This window comes from Hyaena hyaena, unplaced genomic scaffold, assembly GCF_003009895.1.
Source record: "Hyaena hyaena isolate Hyena2069 unplaced genomic scaffold, ASM300989v1 scaffold_674, whole genome shotgun sequence".
Lineage (NCBI taxonomy): Eukaryota > Metazoa > Chordata > Mammalia > Carnivora > Hyaenidae > Hyaena > Hyaena hyaena.
In genome coordinates this window covers 452710-460782 of record NW_024081309.1, presented here as the reverse complement: position 1 = coordinate 460782, position 8073 = coordinate 452710, and the positions used below count along the sequence as shown (strand labels likewise).

The 8073-nt window shown below is 39.3% G+C and overlaps 1 non-coding gene across 1 annotated transcript; it reads right to left on the bottom strand.

Moving 5' to 3' along the window:
• Window positions 1-631: 631 nt before the first annotated feature.
• Window positions 632-716, bottom strand: TRNAR-UCG. The gene has a single exon. It is a non-coding gene; the product is annotated as a tRNA-Arg (tRNA).
• Between the last annotated feature and the right edge of the window lie 7357 nt (window positions 717-8073).

Genomic DNA, 8073 nt, shown 5'->3' with positions numbered 1-8073 from the left:
CAATACATATCTCACAGGGGCAGAAGATCAAATAAGTTAATATATGTAAATCACTTAATGCCTGACACATGTGTAAGCTACTATTTAATGTAGCTACTATTAGATTTTATACTTTTTATGCCCAGGATATTTCATGAAAGTTTATTTTTTCACTTCTTATTATAGAAAACTATAAGTAAAAACAAAAGCAGGAAGACGAGTATAATAAACACAGATGTACCAATCATTTTGGTTTAATAATTAGCAAATCATGGCCAGTTACATTTCACTTCTACCCTGTCCGCTTCCCCAAAGTACCCCTTAGATTATTTTGAAATAATCTTTGATTTCATCCATAAGTATCTCTTTATAGATCTCTAACATATAAGGGCTTTTAAAACCATAACCAAAAATACTATTATCACACTTGAAGAATTAACATTTCCTTAATATTATCAAAGTCACTACTGAAATTTCCTTGAGGGGGCACGAGGCTGGCTCAGTCAGTAGAGCATTTAACTCTTTTTTTTTTTTAATTTTTTAACGTTTATTTATTTTTGAGACAGAGAGAGACAGAGCACGAGCCGGGGAGGGGCAGAGAGAGGAGACACAGAGTCGGAAACAGGCTCCAGGCTTTGAGCTGTCAGCACAGAGCCCGAGGCGGGGCTCGAACCCACGGACCATGAGATCATGACCTGAGCCGAAGTCAGATGCCCAACCGACTGAGCCACCCAGGCACCCCGCATTTAACTCTTAATCCTGGGCTTGAGAGTTCAAGCCAGATGTTGGGCCTAGAGCTTACTTTATAAAAAAATAAAATTTCCTGGCTTGTTTTATGAATGCTTATAAGTAAATTTTGTGTTACAGTATTTACAGTATAAAGCTAGCTTGCTGAATTTTTTACCAAGTGAACCTATTCACTTATCCAGCCAGCACCTGGGAGAAGAAATAGAACATTTTAGTTTTTAGGGGAGAGGTTGGAGTTTTTTAATAATTTCTTCCAATCAGGATCCAGATAGGGTTCCATATCTTACATCTGGCTGACAGTCACTTACACAGTAATTTTTAAATTTTTTTTAAGTAAGCTCTACACCCAAGGTAGGACCCCAAGATCAGGAATCACATGCTCCGTGACAAAGCCAGCCAAGCATCCTATTAAGCTTTAAATTAAATTTAAAATGGTGAAAATTACGGGCCTATTTCTGCTTTTTAACCATTTTGGGGGGGTTTCATTATTTTAAAAGAATATTTAAAACACTATTACCACTGGCAGTGGGAATGGAAGTCAGAAATTCAATAAAGCAAGTATTACTTTTCATTTTTTACTCTTCTTTAGCATTCACCTTTTTACTATGTACACATATTAGATTTACTTAAAGAAATAACATTTGCCAGTGCAGTCTTTTGAGGCATAGCCATCAATTAGCATTTTTTTAAGAAGGAAATGCCATTGAAAAATAAAAACAGATTCAACTTACGGTCATTAAAGGATAACAAACAACAAGCGATCTATACTCCAGCTAACTCAATATATAGATTCCCTTTAGAATCCACTTTTTTCATTCATAATCCCAATTATGTTCTACCTTAACAACTGGGCTTCTATTACTTGGGTTTCCGGCCCTGGGTGGAAATTGAAGTGAAAGTCTTAATGGTGTGCCAGCAATAGAATTTGAAAATCTTTAGTCTGGGATATTGTAGTTTCGCAGCCCTTAATGGCACTGTCCTTGACTGGAGATGCAGAAGCGTATTCATTTCCTGTCAGCCTCTCTAGGGCTAATGGGCTTTTCCAACTGCAGAGTTTTCAGTGCTGCCTAACGACTCTGGGCCCGGGCAGGCGAAGGGCTACAGAGCACAGTGCCTTCTCCTGGCTCAGTTCCTGGCAGAAGAAGACCTTGACATAGGCACTGCAACAAATCCCTCATTCTGAGAACACAGAAGAGTCAGGCTCTACCATAATTTTACTTTCCTCCACAATCCTACATCAGGATTCTGTTCAGGTAAAGGCAAGGGAAGACTGTCTGATAAAAGAATTGTGAGAAGGTCTGAAATTGAAATAGGTATAATGTAGAGACAGCACTCCATCCTTCAGGATCTCGAGAAAATAGCTAAATCCGGTGGTAAAATCTAAAAATGTCTCTCACACACTTGTGTAATTGAGATAATTATGTGAGTCGATGGGAAGCAAATGAGAAATCTATGTACTATTATACTGCATTGTCAATAAGAAAAAGGTGACTAATGTTTAAGAAACAAAGCAGAATGAACAACAATTTGCTTATTCTGCATTGATATTACAAGATGTGCACAGCCAGAGAGAGTACCCCAGGGCCTCACCCAAAAGTGGTTCCCCCAGCACGGAAAAATGGGGGCTGCAGATCACACAACCTGATGATAGGGAAAACTCCCACAGGAGCCGACTTCCATTCCTGATCACTTTGGCACAATCCAGATTTCCCTAGAGGTTCAATTTTATGCAAAGAACAGGCAATTTAAGCTTGCTGGGCAGGTTAGAAATCGGTGGCAGGTACTGGAGCTATTTGTAAATGATAATGCTGAGAGAAGTTGGAAGTCATTATAAATTCAGTTTCCACCATACAAAAGATTAGCAACCCAACAGATCCAGCCCTGGGCAATGGTGTGCTGGGTAGTTGTCCCATAGTCAGCCATTCCCAATCACACCCCCATCCCCCAAGCACAAACCGGAACGTTCTAGCTAGCCATCAAGTTGCAGGCTACTATCCATTCTCAAAGATCAGGTTCCATGACAGCTACAGCGGCGGGGGGGACCTGCTTCTGAGGTGCTGGACCTGATAAGCCCCTTCAGGAAAGGAGCCCTGTGCGCTACTTCTCTGTCTTCCCAGCCTTCAGCACCTCTAGGCTCTCACTGAATCCTCCACAGATGTTTGCTGAAGTTATAGTTGATTGTAAGTCATAATATTTGGGGATTTGTGTTTTGTCAGCCCTCGCAGTAGCAGGGTCCTGACACAATTTAACTTATATATATTTGTGAGATAACTTATCCTTTTGAAAGCACTTTCATATACCCAGCCAGTATCTTTTTACCACAATTTTGAGAGAGAGCTAAACAGTGGTTATCCTGATTTATAAAAGCTGACCAAGACCACACAGGATACTTCCCTAAAGACACAAAGATAGGTAATAAAGATGGGCCTCAAACCGTGTTCTACTACATCCCGTGTGCTTTTCTCCGAACCTCATCTGATGAGCTATCACATTCCGGCAACCAAAGAAAAGAAAAGGGATGGTGATAGCCGCCCTTACCGGCTCTTCAAGATCTCACTGGCAACAGCAGGATCTTGGTCTTGATTGTGACCAAGATGAAGAACAACTGTTTTGACGATCCCAGGATCAGCATGGCTCCAGATGAGCAAAGACTTTGTTTTTACTTTGTCTCAATGAGAGCTGGGGATTGGGAATATTGGTCTGGAAGTAATAAGCCAGATCAGAGGTGACTGAAGGCAGAGATAGCAGTTAAATATCCACACATTAGTTCTAGAATAAGAGACTCTCTTAGGTAGTATAAAGACAAAAAAGAAAATACCATCCCTAGGTGATCTATGACAGGTGATAGATAGGTAGACAGATATCAGACAGACACATGAATACAAATTACAATATCTCAATTCTGAAATATGTATCATTTTACTAGAAATACTCTATCATACAAAAAAAAGAATGTTAATATTTACCTCACTATGTTTTGATTCGAATGATTTTTTAAAAGGAAACACATTTAATGTTTCTGATATATAGATGCATTTTATATTCAACATGCACATTTAACACAATGGTATTTTTTTCCTGACACTAGAGGAAGGAAATATATATACAATTTTTACATACAACAACCTGTATTTCTACAATCTACATATGAATAAAATCTACAATTTCATATATACAACTTCTTTGTTTTAATTTGGAACTTTAGGTCAGAGGGTGGTTGACCGAGAAACTAAATTTGATTACCATTTTAAAAAAATTGGAAGGCGGGGCGTCTGGGTGGCTCAGTTGGCTAAACGTCCAACTTTGGCTCAGGTCATGATCTCACGGTTCACAGGTTCAAGCCCTGCGCAGGGCTTTGTGCTGACAGCTAGCTCAGAGCCTGGAGCCTGTCTTCCGATTCTGTATCTCCCTCTCTCTCTGACCCTCCCCTGCTCACACTGTCTTATCTCTCTCTCAAAAATAAATAAAACATTAAAAAAAATTTTTTTAATTGGAGGACACCTGGCTGGCTCAGTCAGAGGAGCATGTAACTCTTGATCTTGGGGTTGTGAGTTCAAGTCCCATATTGGGTACAGAGATTACTTAGAAAGAAAATCCTTTTTAAAACTTTATCATTTATACTCTAGTCATATTTTTACCTCACTACATATCATCTCTCTGGGGGCAGATGCCCCATCTTATTTATCTGTGTAATTTCCCAGAACACCTAATATTTCTTCATAACAGTTCAATACAGGTTTGCTACTGAATACTGTTAAAAGTTGGGGCACCTGTGTGGCTCAGTCGGTTGAGCATCCGACTTCAGCTCAGGTCATGATCTCACAGTTTGTGGGTTTGAGCCCTGCATCGGGCTCTCTGCTGACAGCTCAGAGCCTGGATTTCACATTCTGAATCTCCCTCTCTCTCTGACACTCCCATGCTCATGCTGTCTCTCCCCCTCTCTCAGAAATAAGTAAAACATCAAAAAAAAAAAAAGTTTTAAGTTACACACATACAGTTAGCAAAAAAAAATTGCCCCAACCTAGTGACTCATGGCTAACAAAATGAAGGAAATCGAAAAAAGTAAAACTGTTGGGTATATTTGAACACTAGATACATCCATCAAACTAAAATATCACCTAAATATCTAAATAGCAAAGAGAATGTTGCCAAAAACCAAATTTGTTTATGACATTTTAGTAGAAATTCTTTATCATTAAAAAAAATGTTAATGTTTACCTCACTATGTTTTGATTAGAATGACTTTTTAAAAGGAAACAACTTGGGGCGCCTGGGTGGCTCAGTTGGTTAAATGTCCGACTTCAGCTCAGGTCATGATCTCACAGTTCGTGGGTTCGAGCCCTGCATCAGCCTCTGCGCTGACAGCTATATCAGCCTGGAGTCTGCTTCAGATTCTGTGTCTCCCTCTCTCTCTGACCCTCCCCCGCTCATGCTGTCTCTATCTCTCTCTCAAAAATAAATAAAATACTAAAAAAAAATTTTTTAATAAAAATAAAATAAAATAAATAAAAGGAAACAACTTGAGGCAATAGTTAAATAAACTATGATAAACCATAAACTAGAATGCAGTGCTGCCAATAAAAATGAGGTTTCCAGGGCACCTGGGTGGCTCAGCCCATTAAGCATCTGACTCTTGATTTCAGCTGAGGTCATGACTTCACAGTTGTGAGATCGAACCTTGTGTCAGCATAGAGCCTGCTTGGTATTCTCTCTCTGCTTCTGCCCCTGCTGCACTTGTGTGCTTGTTCTCTCTCGCTCTCACTCTCTCTCTCTCTCTCTTAAAAAAAAAAAAAAAAAAATGAGGTTTCCAACAGACACTTAATGACATGGACAAATGTTCACATTATAATATGAGTGGTAAAGAATATGATACAAAATTAAATGAATTATTTGATTTTAAGTTTACAAATCTTGATGGAGTTCAGAACACACTACCCCCAAATACGGTAACTTGGGATATTGAATATTTAAGTGGAAGGAATTTGAGAAACAGCAGGTAGAGAAAGGATTCTCTGACCTCCTTGGTCTCCCCTAACACAAATCATGAGACTCTCATAGGAAAGGTGCCCTGCCTTAGTCTCGTGGGAAAGAAGAGTCTGAAGGAACAGGACTTGCTAAGTTTCCCCACTTTACTACCCCTACATCCTACCCTATTGTTCTATTATGTTTTTCCATGACTGTACCTTCTTCATCAAACCTAGTATAAAAATACTCAGAATTAAGGGTTTCCTCAGTGCTTCATTTCCTTGTGAAAGTTCCCGTGTCACATAAAACTTAAATGTGTACGCATTTTTTCTCTTCTTAATCTTTTGTCAGTCCAATATGCAGGGCCCCAGCGAGCAAATTCTCCTCCCCTACAACATACATGAGACTAGAAGGAAATCTACCTAAATCTTTGTGGTGGCTATTACTCAAATATGAGATCATGGATATTTTTTTAAAAAACTAATTTCAATACTTTCAACATTTTTATTAATAACAGGGCTTTTTAAATTTTTGCTTTGCTGAGCAAGTTCCCCATAGTGTGATTTAGCTCATTTGAGTCTTCTACATATATACTGCTGGTCAGCTATAGCTTCCCCTCAAAACAAAACTGTACATGGAAACAACAAAATTAATAAGAATATATTATATCAACACTCACTGAGTTATTTTTTTATTGCTGTTATTTTCACTTTCCTTGTAATAAAAAAATTAAAATCCGTTTCAAGTTTTTGAAGCAACTCACAGAAAATCTCAAATTATAAATTTAGCTTGATAGTTTAAAAAAATTTTTTTAATTACTGCTCCAGAATCATTTATTTCTTGAGATTTTTTTAAATGTTTTATTTTTTTAATTTACTTCTGAGATAGAGACAGCATGAAGAGGGGAGGGTCAGAGAGAGAGGGAGACACAGAATCCAAAACAGGCTCCAGGCTCTGAGCTGGCAGTCAGCACAGAGCTCGATGCAGGGCTCAAACTCATGAACCGTGAGATCATGACCTGTGCCGAAGTCAGCCGCTTAGCCGACTGAGCCATCCAGGTGCCCCTTAAAAAATTTTTTTAATGGTTATTTATTTTTGAGAGAGAGAGACAAACAGAGTGTGAGTGGAGGAGGGTCAGAAAGAGAGAGACAGAGACAGAGAGACAGAGATAGAATCTGAAGCAGGCTCCAGGCTCTAAGCAGCACAGAGCCTGACACAGGGCTTGAACCCATGAACCATGACTTGAGCCAAAGTCATACGCTTTACCTACTGAGCCACCCAGGCTCCCCTTGGCTTGACATTTTTATTCCAGGAATGCGACTGGATGATTCCCAAATGATAGCCACTTAGGGTTTAAACAGAATGAGAGGGATTCTTCCAGAGACTAAACTTCTAGGATTCACAGCATTCTCTCTTTTCTCAGTTCTCTTCTGATACTTCTTATCTAAGTGTACACCTGATTCGTACATATTTAATGTGCAAATAGATGTGCATAATGAATATATTTAATGTAAAATTATTTTTATTACAATGAAAAGGAACTGTAAGACATGTTGATACGTATCTCTCACGAGCTCTTCTTCCTTCACTTCCTTCTTAATCTGGGCACTCTCCAAAGTTCCCCCTCCACCCAATTCACCACCTATTTCTTTAGGCTGGTACTTCTCAAAGTGTGGTCTGCAGACCAACAACATCAGCATCACCTAGAATTTTGTTAGAGCTGCAAACTCTTGGGCTTTGTCCAGACTGAATCAGAAACGCTAGGAATGAGCCTACGTGGCTCAGTTGTAGAGCACTGGACTCTTGATCTTGGGGTCATGAGTTCAAGCCCCACATTGGGTGTAAAGATAACTTAAAAATAACATCAATCAATCTATACTTGCTGGTTCTGACCTTTCTTATGAGCTCCAGACTTGAGTTCCCATCTGCCTGCTACATCTCTCTACCTGAATATCCTCAGTGTATCTCAAATCTAACAAAGCAGTAAGCTTCTACCTTCCTATCCCTCTCCCAACCACCTCTACCCTATAACCTGCCCCTTGTCTTATTGTCCCATCTCAGTTAATACCTAACATTCATTCCTCCAGTGTCTTATCCCAGAAATCTTAAGTCATTTATAGCAGCACTATCAACAATAGCCAAATTACGGAAAGAGCCAAAATGTCCATCAACTGAGGAATGGATTAAGATACACACACACACACACACACACACACACACACACACACACACACTGGAATATACTGCTTGGCAATGAAAAAGAATGAAATCCTGCCATTTGCAACAATGTGGGTGGATGGAACTGGAGGATATTATGCTAAGTGAAGTAAGTCAGTCAGAGAAAGACAGATGTCATATGTTTTCACTCATATGTGGAAGTTG